Source organism: Ambystoma mexicanum, chromosome 1p (assembly GCF_040938575.1).
Source record: "Ambystoma mexicanum isolate Mex_15411 chromosome 1p, UKY_AmexF1_1, whole genome shotgun sequence".
NCBI lineage: Eukaryota > Metazoa > Chordata > Amphibia > Caudata > Ambystomatidae > Ambystoma > Ambystoma mexicanum.
In genome coordinates this window covers 983,509,730-983,525,156 of record NC_090921.1, presented here as the reverse complement: position 1 = coordinate 983,525,156, position 15,427 = coordinate 983,509,730, and the positions used below count along the sequence as shown (strand labels likewise).

Below are 15,427 nucleotides of genomic sequence, written 5' to 3'. Positions count from 1 at the left end.
GGAGCTTCCGGCCTCTGTGCATCTAGAATGCCTTGAGGCTACAGCGCCTGGAAATACTCAAAGTGTACCTTGATTTTCTCTCACTATTTACCCGCATAGTACATATTTATTTATTTTGTTTTGTTGATAATCATTTATGTATTGCTAATATTTCGCATTGGCCCGTGCAGTAAAACGAATACAACATAAAATAGTAATCATAAGGACAGCTGAACTCCGTCACAACATGGGGCCTCTCTGGAACCCTGTCATTATAAGAATATCCTCTGGTACATACCTCTTAGCCATAACCACACAGCCCCTGGTGCACCTCCCCTGCAGAAGGACAAGCCTGTCATCCGGCCGTTAGTAGGCCAGCCCTTAGTATACTGTGCCTAGCTCAATAGCCTACATGCTCTGCCATTAATAGGATATGCATAGGTCCCTTTCACTAGGAGGCCAACATCTGGCAATGCTGGGCTCTCTGCTCCTGTAGCTTCACCCAATATACTCTCCTCTGCACTGTCCACACAGACTGGCCTTCTGACACAAGCAGGAATGCCTTTGGGGCCCTGTGTGCAGATTGCAAAATCAATTCCTTTCACACCTTACATTGTGTGGCTCTGCTTTAGAACTGGAGTTGCAAAATAGATGCATTTTCTGCTCAGTCCCCCCACTCACCTCACCCGTCCCTTCCCACCCTCCCCGTTGGACACCCTGAGACTCCCCGCACTATTCAGCTGCCTCCACCACCACAAGCTCCCTGCTCACATTATCCAGGGGACACACCAGAACCCTTGAGACTCCCACCTCTCCCTATCACCAACTCTGCAGTCCGCTCACCCCTAACCAAACCATTCCCTCTCCCCACTTACCCTTGCTACACCACTGGCACGGTCCTGCGCCCTTTTGGTGTTTTCACATTGCGTAGAGGGCGGGGTTTGCACTGTGAGCGCTGGTAAGTACACATTCACATGCAGTCCCATGGGATTTCCTGAATCACTGGCACCGTTAGTAAAGGTGCCGGTGATTCAGGCATTTATTTTCTGCTAGGGGCCTGAACTCCTGGCAGGTCTGGCCTGTCAGGAGATCCGTGGACCCTACCGGCAAACTTGAAGTGTGCAGGTCTGGAAAAAATGGTCTGGAAAAAAGAGCCAGAATTACCCGCTTTTTTTCTGGACCGGCATACTCATAATGAGGCTCATAGACTTTGTAACTGCGGATCTGTGTGAAAAGACCGAATAAAAAAGCCTGAGTCCCAAAAGCCTGATTTTTTTGTTTCTTTTTCCCCATTGTCTGCACATATATATGCGGGGGGAGAACCCCTGCAACTCCCCGCCTTACCCCTGTACATTTTTTATTAACTTTACCCTCTCACACACATATATTTATATGCAGACGAATGGGGCTGGGCTTTTGGGCTTTGGTCTTTTTGCCTTCTGTCTTTTTGGGTGTTTCCGCAACTGCAGGTTGCTGACTCTCGGAACCTCCAGGGCATATCTGTTTCCACAGGCCCTGTCTCTCATGACTGTGGCTGGTGCTAGCGAGCATCAGAGGTGTTGACATGTGAGGCTTTGTCTGGGCTGGTCGCACTGAAACACTTCTAATGAGCATCAGTGCTGTTCTTTACCCAGGAAGCAGGATGTCTGGCCCCACAAGGTGCCGGGCAGGGTTTCTCCACATGCGTATCTCACGCACACCTTGTAGAAAGAATGTCAGGCTGAAGGCTCCTGCCTAAGACTTAAGGAGAAGAGAAGACCTGCATGCACCAGCGAGGGCTAGAGACTCGCGGTGCTGTCTTAAAATGGCTGTCACCGGGTTGGCCTAGGGAAAGTACTCACATAAGCAGCTACATTCCTTAAGGAGGCACATCAGGATGTGCATTCCTGTCAACCTCTGAGCTAAAGGTCGCCAATGAAAAGTCACGCACGAGGCCGAAGAAAATACAGAGAACGTCGCAACAGGGCTGCAGTTTCGGAATTTCAAACTTGCAGGCTCGCCACCCCAATCCCTTCTCTTGGTAGCAGAATGACAGTCATGAAATGCAAAAAACTGGCCTAGAGTTTTACCTTAAATACATATATATTAAAGATATTCTCTTTATGCACTCACCAGGAACTGTATTTGCACGAAAAAGGTCTTTTTATATAAAGTCTCTTTCTCAAGTTGCCACCTTTATGAACTCATTTTTTCTTGCTGGTTTCCTCTTCATTCCACTCATTTCGGGTTCGAGTTATCTAAGTTGCTTTACCAGTCAGTATCGGCAGACTTACCTTCCCCTTATCTCCAAGTTGCCAACAGAGGGTTTCGAAGTTTTCTTCCTTGCTAGGACATACATCTTGAGGGATGTTTTCTAGCCATAAAATGCCTTTCTATGGTTGCAGTGGCTGGGACAGATATGTGTCTGCAAGAAGGGTCGGACTGGGACAAGAAATAGGCCTGGTCACCCAAAAAAAAGGGGCCCACCCCTCGCCTCAAAAAAGTGGCCCACCCGTCGCCACACGACCCATGATCTCTGATGACACCACCACCGGAAGTGATGTCATTTGACACCACCCCAAAGTGACATCTCGAGAAGCGATGAAGCATGACCTTTCAATCCTTGACAAAACAGGAAGTGGCATCAAATGGCATTGTTCCTAAGTACACTACGAAAAATATGGTCATGATTTCACTAATGTGATCTACATTTAATACAAGAATGGGTCACCATATGTATCATTAATATCTGTGTGTAGAGATCCATATTGTCAAATTACTGTGAATACAAGCGATACTATGTTATTGTATAGCACTTACGCTTAAGCTCTTTTTTATAGAACAAATATACATAAAAACCTGTGTTGGTACTCATTTATCGGCCTAAGAAGGATGAAAGGCTCTTTGGGAAAAAAATATTTAAAAAAAGAAAAATAAATATTCAATTTCTTTTTTTCCAAACCGGCCCCCACTCCCCAGGGACGATTTCGGCCCAGCCACGGGCCAAAAGGCCGAGGGACCAATCCGACCCTGTCTGCAAGCTGTAACCTCCCAGGTTGTTTGCTTTGAATGTCGAGAGCTTTGGTGAATAAATTCGGCATGAAAGTTAGGTTGCCGAAACAAAGCCTTAAAAAGTGGTGTTCGTGGTGTATACCCAGGTTGGCCTACCATCTCATTGGGCGTGTAACCGAATCACTGACATCCATTTCTACATACATGTGAATACTTTCTGCTCAGCACCAGCTGTTGACACACCAATGGTGCTAAGCACAATGTTATGTTATTGAATTCTTATAAGGCGCAACACGCCCAAAGGCCTCAGTGCGCTGCAAGAAAGAGGGGCGATACCATGAGTCAGGACCAGAATAAAAAACTGAAAGCATTAAAAAAGAATGTCTTGATTGATTTATTGTTTAGTTATTATGCGCTTATACACAAGAATTTCAAAGCGCAACCATGCATGGGATGGGAAGACATAAGGAGGGCAAGACAAATGATCTTACTAGGCACGGTACATTCAGATCATGCAGTGCACAGAACAGGAAGTGCGTGGGAGGCAATAGGGACCAAGTGCACAAAGTCCCGTCAGAACATGGGTTAAGTGCAGAGAGATACCACTCTCGTGGGTCGTAACCTAAGTGCAGTAGTGCTGCAGCAAGCGCAAAGCCAGGGGGCAAGTGCAGGAGCGCTATCATCCATGTTTCTTGGAGTGCGACCGCCCCAGATATATTTATATTCGCTAATAAACCATTGGCAGCATCTAAATGGGAGAACCCTGTGGTGTTCCTGGAACCTAGCATATTACTGTCATTGAGATTTGTTCATAAAGTGAGCTTTAAAAGCTTTTGGAAGCCACTGCCAGAAGCCATCATCGCTAGTGACATCCTCATTAATATTCTCACTATTACAAATCTCATTGTTCCCTCCACATTTTACTGCCTCCTCTCTCTTCATGCCTACTCTTCTTTTCACCTCCTACCCTCAGGGCTTTTATGGAAGCCCCTTTCTGGGGGGGTTTTAGGGACAGAGATACAGATCTATTTTGAGTCGACATCATGTACACAGTCTCACAACTATAACCGAGCCTAAAGAGGGCATCTTCATACGAAGTATGTAATCAAGCGTGGCCTCTGCTTTAAACCATTCGTTGGAGGCTGCCATAGTTGTGTGTTCATCTTGATCCACAATCTCTATGTCTTCAGTTGTGATCGTTCGTAAGGGGACCACATTATGTCAAACCCGCAGTACTGCAGCACGATTTAATGGGGGATCTTGATCACCAAAGGAAATGGGCTTTAATTGTGAAGCTCTATTAGTTCTATTTTGGGGTCGGCATTACCACGCTTAGTCTGGACATTTCTTTCATCATGTCTATCTATATTAGCTGAATAGTGCTTATTCGTAATGGTTTGGGAGGCGCAGTTCACCAGCCGTCCTCCACCCACTCCTTTTGTCACATTCATGTCTTTTTGTCAGAATCCAGTTGCCCACGTCGTGTAGCCGAAGAATTCTTCCACCTGATGGAACCCTCTGGCTCCAGAAATGGACAGCCAGAGCGATCGATCAGAGGAAAGAATGGATACCTGATGAGACCCAGATGACCCAGAAGTAGACACGTGCCGCAGGAGTTGTAAATGCAGAAGTATGGGTGGTACGGGTAGTCGAGGACAGGCGTTGGATCTGCAAGTGAGGAGTTAACACAATACAGAAAGTATAACCAACCGCCCTTCTGAACAAGACTCGAAAAATAGCGACAAATTGCAATACGTTCCACCAATTCTGATAACCACCCCTTTCCCCTACGAGACTATGGCTTACCGTGTTTTATCCGGATCAACACCGGGGAGAACCAGATGGGACATGGAAGGGAAGGAACTCTGAAGTCCACGATGCAAAGTCCAAGAAGAACCCAACCACCTATCCCGCCGGCACGAGGACGCCTAGGGCACACTTGTTAGAGTGCGTCGCAAGGAAGTTCGCAAAGTTCCAAAGTTCAACAATCCAAAACTCCAAGTGTTCCAAGGTCAAGAATCCAAATTTCGAAAGTTTCAAAAGTCCCACAATACTGACCACACGCAGTCCAGGTGAGTGATGATCCAGAAGACAAAAACGAAGAGCAACCACAACAGAAGGGCGAAGGCTAGAAGTCCGTATGCAGTCCGAGGTCGAAGAACGATGCAGGCAGTAGACAAGAACCAAGCAGTCCAAAAACAAGGCCAGGTAACGGTCCGGGTCGAGGAAACGAGGCAATCAGGTATACAGGAGGAAACGGGGGGGGGTTACAGAGACCAGGATTCAAGGGAGCAGGATACAATGAGCTAGGTACGAGGGGCCACCACTCGCAATCAGAAGCACCGATACGAAGTGAAGGCGGAGACTAAGAAGGAGAGGTCACATGACAGCGTTCCGCGGCTTCCGGCGTCGACCGTGGGAAACGCCAAGAGGACGCCAGCGTTGCCATGCCAACTTCCAAGCACCTGGTTGTAGTGTTCTTAAAGGGCCATGCATCCGTTGCTTAGACCTGCTTGCACGCCTGTACATGACAGTATCCTTCCTCAAAGGGGGTCTCACCCCCCGAGCAGACCAGAAATGAGACAGAAGGGCCGGAGCATGGATGTTTACCGCAGGTTCCCACGTACAGTCTTCGGGACCATAGCCCTTCCAATCGACCAGATAGAGTCGCCTGCCCCTTCGAACCTTGGTATCCAAGATCGCACCCACCCCGAATTCATCAAAACCGCGCACCTTAACCGGCGGGGGACGAGCAGGTAGTCTGGTAGATGGGTGGCATGGTTTCACTAGAGAGACATGGAATACCGGGTGTACCTTCCATTTAGCAGGAAGGGCCAATCGGAGGGCAGCAGGGTTAATAACCTGCAGGATGCTGTAGGGACCCACAAACCGCGGCAACAGGGCTCGTCGACCAGTCAAACGTAGGTTCCTTGTGGACAGCCAGACCTTCATCCCCGGTCGGTAGCTAGGAGCCGGGGAGCGATGTGCATCAGCAGAAGACTTAGTACGAGACTGGGCCAGTAACAGCTGATTCTTGACCATAGTGTGGGTATCGGATAGATTCCTAAGACAACCAGAGGCAGCCGGATTGTGTAACGGCCAATCAGCAATACTGGGCAAAGAACGGGGGTGTTGGCCATACAGGGCAAAATACGGAGAAACACCTGTCGCTGTGTGCATAGAGTTATTGTAGGCGAACTCCGCCAGAGGAAGAACGGAAACCCACGTATCTTGGCATTGGTGGGTAAGACATCGTAGATACTGCTCCATGGTGGCATTAAGCCTTTCGGTTTGCCCATCGGTTTGTGGATGGTAAGCACTGGAGTACCTGCCGTCTATACCCAACGTTGAAGTCACTGCTCTCCAAAAACGAGAAGTAAACTGTGGTCCCCGGTCAGTAACGAGAATGGAGGGCAGACCGAATCTTCGGTAGACGTTCTTCAAGAACAGTTCCGCCAACACCGGAGCAGAAGGAATCCCCTGGCAGGGTACAAACAAGGCAGGATTTAGTGAAATAGTCCACGACCACCCATATAGTGTCGTAGCCGTCGACCACTGGAAGCTCTACTACGAAATCCATAGAAACCATAAGCCAAGGTCTCTCTGGTATAGGCATGGGTTGAAGTAGGCCCACAGGTTTGCCCGGTTGATGTTTGCACTGTGCACAAGTGGCACAAGAAACGATGTATTCCCTAACGTCGCGTGACATGGAGGGCCACCAGCACCACCTTGTCAAAAGGTCAATAGTTTTCCCAGTACCTGGATGTGCAGCTATCGCTGAATCGTGACACCATTGTATGGCTGTGTGTCTTGTGTCGGAATCAGGTACATATATTTTATCCTTCTTATAAGGCAATGTATGGATGATCTCCAATCCCAGGCCAGCAATCTCGGAGGGGTTGGTTCTCACCCAGTCTTGGATCCTTGTTTTCAGAGAGGGGCGCAAGGTACACCCACACACCACTTGATTGGGCAGTAGAAGAGCGCCCTTAAGCTCGGATGGTTCGGGGACTCCATGGATGCGGGAAAGAGCATCCGCCTTCGAGTTCAGGGAACCGGGGCGATAGGTAATAGTGAAGTTGAACATGGCAAAGAATTCATGCCACCTGGCATGACGCGCCGTGGTACACTTCACCGATTGCAGCGCCAAGAGGTTTCGATGATCAGTAAACACTCGAACCGGTTCGGAGGACCCCAAAAGATGATGTCTCCATACCATAAAGGCGTCCCTCACTGCTAACAATTCCCGTTCGGTGATCGTATAGTTCCTCTCGTAAGAGGTGAGTTTTCTGGAGTGATACGCAACAGGATGTAAACCAGTGGACTCCGGGCACAGCTGGGACAGGATAGCTCCCAGTGCAACATCTGACGCATCTGCTTCTACAATGAAAGGCAAAGACGGATCCGGATGTTGAAGGACGGGAGCAGTGGTAAAGGCAGACTTTAAGGTCTCAAAAGCCCGTTGAGCGTCCTTGTTCCATTTAAACACACATTTGGTGCTGGTTAGTTTAGTGAGTGGAGAGGCAATGGCTGAGAAGTCTTGGATAAACCGCTGATAGAAATTCGCAAAGCCTAAAAAGGATTGCAGAGCCTTCAAGGTACTAGGACAAGGCCACTCCAATATCGCGGCAACCTTAGACTGGCTCATCTGCACTCCCCGGCTAGTGATGTCATAGCCTAGGAACTCCACCTCGGTTTCATGAAACTTGCATTTGTCCAACTTGGCATACAAATGGTTCTCCCTTAAACGTTGCAAAACGTTAGATACATGGACGACGTGAGTGTCAACTGAAGGAGAGTAGATCAAGATGTCGTCTAAGTATACGACTACATACTGATCTAGCATGTCATGAAATACGTCGTTGATAAAGTATTGAAAGGTCGCTGGAGCGTTACACAGGCCAAAGGGCATCACGCAATATTCGAAGAGGCCATATTTGGTTTTGAAGGCCGTCTTCCACTCGTCGCCTTTGCGAATCCGTACGAGATTGTAGGCCCCCCTCAAATCCAATTTAGTGAATACCTTAGCTGCACCCAATTGGTCCAATAAGACTGAAATCAGAGGTATCGGATATTGATTCCTGATCGTGACGGCATTTAAAGCATGGTAATCGATGCAAGGACGCAGGTCCCCCTCCTTCTTAGGGACAAAGAACATGGGTGAGGCAGCAGGTGAGCGAGAAGGACGAATAAAGCCAGTACTCAAGGATTTGTCAATATATTCCTTCAAAATCACGTCCTCTTGAGGGGTTAGGGAATATATGCGCCCAGACGGAATCTTGGCTCCAGGAATCAATTCAATAGGGCAATCATAGGGCCTGTGTGGTGGAAGTATCTCTGCCCCACGTGCGTCGAATACGTCATGATAATCCCTGTACACCATAGGAAGGACAGTGTTGACTACTGCCCCCACAGTACGGGTGGTTTCAGCAAGAGCCTGACTAGGGCTGGTGATCACTGAGCTGATAGTTAGGCAATTGCTTTCACAGTATTCCGACGGAAAACATACCTCCCCAGAATGCCAATCCACAGAGGGATTATGCAACTTTAACCATGGCAAGCCAAGAATGAACTTGAACTGTGGTGCTGCGATGAGATCGAAGTATACGTCCTCTTGATGACCGCAGTCTGTGATCATGGTGAGGTCAGTAGTTCGCTTCGTCACTAACCCAGAGACCAAGGAAGAGCCATCCACCGAATTCACCACTTCAGGACATGTTTTGTGCATAACCGGCAGACCCAACTCCCGGGCATAGGCGGCATCCACGTAATTCCCCGTGGCTCCTGAGTCCAGGACCATCATCACGGCCCATTTCTCAGAACCGGGGAACGACAGGGAAACAGAAAGACAATAAGGACTGCAACCTGTGGGGTCTCTTGAAGAAATACCCGGCATCTGGACCCCTCCAGTCACCGGGTTTTGGCGTTTCCCTGTTTCTTAGTAGGTTTTTTGCTACATTCTCGGAGTAAGTGGTCGGATCCTCCGCAGTAGAAACATAGACCATTCTTTCTCCGGTGTTCCCTAACTTCAGCCGACAGAGGAGATCTAAGTGCCCCGATCTGCATGGGCTCCGAGGACCCGGCGGCAGGTAAAGGGACGGAAAGAGCAACAGGGGGAGCCGTTCTCTTCTCACCCCGCCGTGCTGCTTGTCGGGAATCAATCTGGAGAACCAAATCCAATAGTTCCGAAAAAGCTGTAGGTATTACCGGAACGGTGGCCAGTGTATCTTTTAGGGAATCGGATAGCCCTTTATAGAAGAGAGAGGCCTTCTTCTCTTCGGGCCAACTGGTTTCCGCCACCAACTGATTGAACTTGGCTAGGTAGGACAAAAGAGGCGAACTGCCTTGTTGGAGACCGAGCAGTTCCAAATCAGTAGCTTGTGTGGCATAACGTGTGTCGAACACACGACTCATAGCCTCAATTAGGGCATCGCAATTGTAAAGAAGATGGCTGCCGTCTTCCAACAACGGATTAGCCCAAGCAGCTGCGGTACCCCCTAAATGGGATAACAGAAACGCCGCCTTGGTAGTGGAATCCGGAAAAGAAGCAGGACGGCACAGAAATTGCAGTCTACATTGGTTCAAAAAGGTCCTAAATGTCTTAGGGTCTCCATTGAACCGTTCCGGCGGAGCCAAAGGGAACTGGGCAGTCACATAAACTGGTCCAGCACCCTGTTGGGGAGGACCAGCACCTGCCCCAGAGACACTAGCCAAGGAAGGCGCTGCTGCCCCAAGGGGTTGGAACCCTGCCTGCAACTCATCAATGCGTCGCTGCGTGGCTGAGTGAGCCGCAGTCATGTCATTACGTAAATCGGCCACCAATTGTAAAATAGTGGACAGCGTCTCATTGGTATCCATATTAAAGGCTTCTGATTATGTCAGAATCCAGTTGCCCAAGTCGTGTAGCCGAAGAATTCTTCCACCTGATGGAACCCTCTGGCTCCAGAAATGGACAGCCAGAGCGATCGATCAGAAGAAAGAATGGATACCTGATGAGACCCAGATGACCCAGAAGTAGACACGTGCCGCAGGAGTTGTAAATGCAGAAGTATGGGTGGTACGGGTAGTCGAGGACAGGCGTTGGATCTGCAAGTGAGGAGTTAACACAATACAGAAAGTATAACCAACCGCCCTTCTGAACAAGACTCGAAAAATAGCGACAAATTGCAATACGTTCCACCAATTCTGATAACCACCCCTTTCCCCTACGAGACTATGGCTTACCGTGTTTTATCCGGATCAACACCGGGGAGAACCAGATGGGACATGGAAGGGAAGGAACTCCGAAGTCCACGATGCAAAGTCCAAGAAGAACCCAACCACCTATCCCGCCGGCACGAGGACGCCTAGGGCACACTTGTTAGAGTGCGTTGCAAGGAAGTTCGCAAAGTTCCAAAGTTCAACAATCCAAAACTCCAAGTGTTCCAAGGTCAAGAATCCAAATTTCGAAAGTTTCAAAAGTCCCACAATACTGACCACACGCAGTCCAGGTGAGTGATGATCCAGAAGACAAAAACGAAGAGCAACCACAACAGAAGGGCGAAGGCTAGAAGTCCGTATGCAGTCCGAGGTCGAAGAACGATGCAGGCAGTAGACAAGAACCAAGCAGTCCAAAAACAAGGCCAGGTAACGGTCCGGGTCGAGGAAACGAGGCAATCAGGTATACAGGAGGAAACGGGGGGGGGTTACAGAGACCAGGATTCAAGGGAGCAGGATACAATGAGCTAGGTACGAGGGGCCACCACTCGCAATCAGAAGCACCGATACGAAGTGAAGGCGGAGACTAAGAAGGAGAGGTCACATGACAGCGTTCCGCGGCTTCCGGCGTCGACCGTGGGAAACGCCAAGAGGACGCCAGCGTTGCCATGCCAACTTCCAAGCACCTGGTTGTAGTGTTCTTAAAGGGCCATGCATCCGTTGCTTAGACCTGCTTGCACGCCTGTACATGACAGTATCCTTCCTCAAAGGGGGTCTCACCCCCCGAGCAGACCAGAAATGAGACAGAAGGGCCGGAGCATGGATGTTTACCGCAGGTTCCCACGTACAGTCTTCGGGACCATAGCCCTTCCAATCGACCAGATAGAGTCGCCTGCCCCTTCGAACCTTGGTATCCAAGATCGCACCCACCTCGAATTCATCAAAACCGCGCACCTTAACCGGCGGGGGACGAGCAGGTAGTCTGGTAGATGGGTGGCATGGTTTCACTAGAGAGACATGGAATACCGGGTGTACCTTCCATTTAGCAGGAAGGGCCAATCGGAGGGCAGCAGGGTTAATAACCTGCAGGATGCTGTAGGGACCCACAAACCGCGGCAACAGGGCTCGTCGACCAGTCAAACGTAGGTTCCTTGTGGACAGCCAGACCTTCATCCCCGGTCGGTAGCTAGGAGCCGGGGAGCGATGTGCATCAGCAGAAGACTTAGTACGAGACTGGGCCAGTAACAGCTGATTCTTGACCATAGTGTGGGTATCGGATAGATTCCTAAGACAACCAGAGGCAGCCGGATTGTGTAACGGCCAATCAGCAATACTGGGCAAAGAACGGGGGTGTTGGCCATACAGGGCAAAATACGGAGAAACACCTGTCGCTGTGTGCATAGAGTTATTGTAGGCGAACTCCGCCAGAGGAAGAACGGAAACCCACGTATCTTGGCATTGGTGGGTAAGACATCGTAGATACTGCTCCATGGTGGCATTAAGCCTTTCGGTTTGCCCATCGGTTTGTGGATGGTAAGCACTGGAGTACCTGCCGTCTATACCCAACGTTGAAGTCACTGCTCTCCAAAAACGAGAAGTAAACTGTGGTCCCCGGTCAGTAACGAGAATGGAGGGCAGACCGAATCTTCGGTAGACGTTCTTCAAGAACAGTTCCGCCAACACCGGAGCAGAAGGAATCCCCTGGCAGGGTACAAACAAGGCAGGATTTAGTGAAATAGTCCACGACCACCCATATAGTGTCGTAGCCGTCGACCACTGGAAGCTCTACTACGAAATCCATAGAAACCATAAGCCAAGGTCTCTCTGGTATAGGCATGGGTTGAAGTAGGCCCACAGGTTTGCCCGGTTGATGTTTGCACTGTGCACAAGTGGCACAAGAAACGATGTATTCCCTAACGTCGCGTGACATGGAGGGCCACCAGCACCACCTTGTCAAAAGGTCAATAGTTTTCCCAGTACCTGGATGTGCAGCTATCGCTGAATCGTGACACCATTGTATGGCTGTGTGTCTTGTGTCGGAATCAGGTACATATATTTTATCCTTCTTATAAGGCAATGTATGGATGATCTCCAATCCCAGGCCAGCAATCTCGGAGGGGTTGGTTCTCACCCAGTCTTGGATCCTTGTTTTCAGAGAGGGGCGCAAGGTACACCCACACACCACTTGATTGGGCAGTAGAAGAGCGCCCTTAAGCTCGGATGGTTCGGGGACTCCATGGATGCGGGAAAGAGCATCCGCCTTCGAGTTCAGGGAACCGGGGCGATAGGTAATAGTGAAGTTGAACATGGCAAAGAATTCATGCCACCTGGCATGACGCGCCGTGGTACACTTCACCGATTGCAGCGCCAAGAGGTTTCGATGATCAGTAAACACTCGAACCGGTTCGGAGGACCCCAAAAGATGATGTCTCCATACCATAAAGGCGTCCCTCACTGCTAACAATTCCCGTTCGGTGATCGTATAGTTCCTCTCGTAAGAGGTGAGTTTTCTGGAGTGATACGCAACAGGATGTAAACCAGTGGACTCCGGGCACAGCTGGGACAGGATAGCTCCCAGTGCAACATCTGACGCATCTGCTTCTACAATGAAAGGCAAAGACGGATCCGGATGTTGAAGGACGGGAGCAGTGGTAAAGGCAGACTTTAAGGTCTCAAAAGCCCGTTGAGCGTCCTTGTTCCATTTAAACACACATTTGGTGCTGGTTAGTTTAGTGAGTGGAGAGGCAATGGCTGAGAAGTCTTGGATAAACCGCCGATAGAAATTCGCAAAGCCTAAAAAGGATTGCAGAGCCTTCAAGGTACTAGGACAAGGCCACTTCAATATCGCGGCAACCTTAGACTGGCTCATCTGCACTCCCCGGCTAGTGATGTCATAGCCTAGGAACTCCACCTCGGTTTCATGAAACTTGCATTTGTCCAACTTGGCATACAAATGGTTCTCCCTTAAACGTTGCAAAACGTTAGATACATGGACGACGTGAGTGTCAACTGAAGGAGAGTAGATCAAGATGTCGTCTAAGTATACGACTACATACTGGTCTAGCATGTCATGAAATACGTCGTTGATAAAGTATTGAAAGGTCGCTGGAGCGTTACACAGGCCAAAGGGCATCACGCAATATTCGAAGAGGCCATATTTGGTTTTGAAGGCCGTCTTCCACTCGTCGCCTTTGCGAATCCGTACGAGATTGTAGGCCCCCCTCAAATCCAATTTAGTGAATACCTTAGCTGCACCCAATTGGTCCAATAAGACTGAAATCAGAGGTATCGGATATTGATTCCTGATCGTGACGGCATTTAAAGCATGGTAATCGATGCAAGGACGCAGGTCCCCCTCCTTCTTAGGGACAAAGAACATGGGTGAGGCAGCAGGTGAGCGAGAAGGACGAATAAAGCCAGTACTCAAGGATTTGTCAATATATTCCTTCAAAATCACGTCCTCTTGAGGGGTTAGGGAATATATGCGCCCAGACGGAATCTTGGCTCCAGGAATCAATTCAATAGGGCAATCATAGGGCCTGTGTGGTGGAAGTATCTCTGCCCCACGTGCGTCGAATACGTCATGATAATCCCTGTACACCATAGGAAGGACAGTGTTGACTACTGCCCCCACAGTACGGGTGGTTTCAGCAAGAGCCTGACTAGGGCTGGTGATCACTGAGCTGATAGTTAGGCAATTGCTTTCAGAGTATTCCGACGGAAAACATACCTCCCCAGAATGCCAATCCACAGAGGGATTATGCAACTTTAACCATGGCAAGCCAAGAATGAACTTGAACTGTGGTGCTGCGATGAGATCGAAGTATACGTCCTCTTGATGACCGCAGTCTGTGATCATGGTGAGGTCAGTAGTTCGCTTCGTCACTAACCCAGAGACCAAGGAAGAGCCATCCACCGAATTCACCACTTCAGGACATGTTTTGTGCATAACCGGCAGACCCAACTCCCGGGCATAGGCGGCATCCACGTAATTCCCCGTGGCTCCTGAGTCCAGGACCATCATCACGGCCCATTTCTCAGAACCGGGGAACGACAGGGAAACAGAAAGACAATAAGGACTGCAACCTGTGGGGTCTCTTGAAGAAATACCCGGCATCTGGACCCCTCCAGTCACCGGGTTTTGGCGTTTCCCTGTTTCTTAGTAGGTTTTTTGCTACATTCTCGGAGTAAGTGGTCGGATCCTCCGCAGTAGAAACATAGACCATTCTTTCTCCGGTGTTCCCTAACTTCAGCCGACAGAGGAGATCTAAGTGCCCCGATCTGCATGGGCTCCGAGGACCCGGCGGCAGGTAAAGGGACGGAAAGAGCAACAGGGGGAGCCGTTCTCTTCTCACCCCGCCGTGCTGCTTGTCGGGAATCAATCTGGAGAACCAAATCCAATAGTTCCGAAAAAGCTGTAGGTATTACCGGAACGGTGGCCAGTGTATCTTTTAGGGAATCGGATAGCCCTTTATAGAAGAGAGAGGCCTTCTTCTCTTCGGGCCAACTGGTTTCCGCCACCAACTGATTGAACTTGGCTAGGTAGGACAAAAGAGGCGAACTGCCTTGTTGGAGACCGAGCAGTTCCAAATCAGTAGCTTGTGTGGCATAACGTGTGTCGAACACACGACTCATAGCCTCAATTAGGGCATCGCAATTGTAAAGAAGATGGCTGCCGTCTTCCAACAACGGATTAGCCCAAGCAGCTGCGGTACCCCCTAAATGGGATAACAGAAACGCCGCCTTGGTAGTGGAATCCGGAAAAGAAGCAGGACGGCACAGAAATTGCAGTCTACATTGGTTCAAAAAGGTCCTAAATGTCTTAGGGTCTCCATTGAACCGTTCCGGCGGAGCCAAAGGGAACTGGGCAGTCACATAAACTGCTCCAGCACCCTGTTGGGGAGGACCAGCACCTGCCCCAGAGACACTAGCCAAGGAAGGCGCTGCTGCCCCAAGGGGTTGGAACCCTGCCTGCAACTCATCAATGCGTCGCTGCGTGGCTGAGTGAGCCGCAGTCATGTCATTACGTAAATCGGCCACCAATTGTAAAATAGTGGACAGCGTCTCATTGGTATCCATATTAAAGGCTTCTGATTATGTCAGAATCCAGTTGCCCAAGTCGTGTAGCCGAAGAATTCTTCCACCTGATGGAACCCTCTGGCTCCAGAAATGGACAGCCAGAGCGATCGATCAGAAGAAAGAATGGATACCTGATGAGACCCAGATGACCCAGAAGTAGACACGTGCCGCAGGAGTTGTA

The 15,427-nt window shown here is 49.6% G+C and overlaps 1 protein-coding gene across 7 annotated transcripts in view; it reads left to right on the top strand.

The window, feature by feature from the left end:
* The window catches only part of CNGB1 (cyclic nucleotide gated channel subunit beta 1), a 1,007,057-nt gene that overhangs the window by 277,708 nt on the left and 713,922 nt on the right, over positions 1 to 15,427 (top strand). The gene's annotated exons all lie outside the window — the stretch shown is intronic.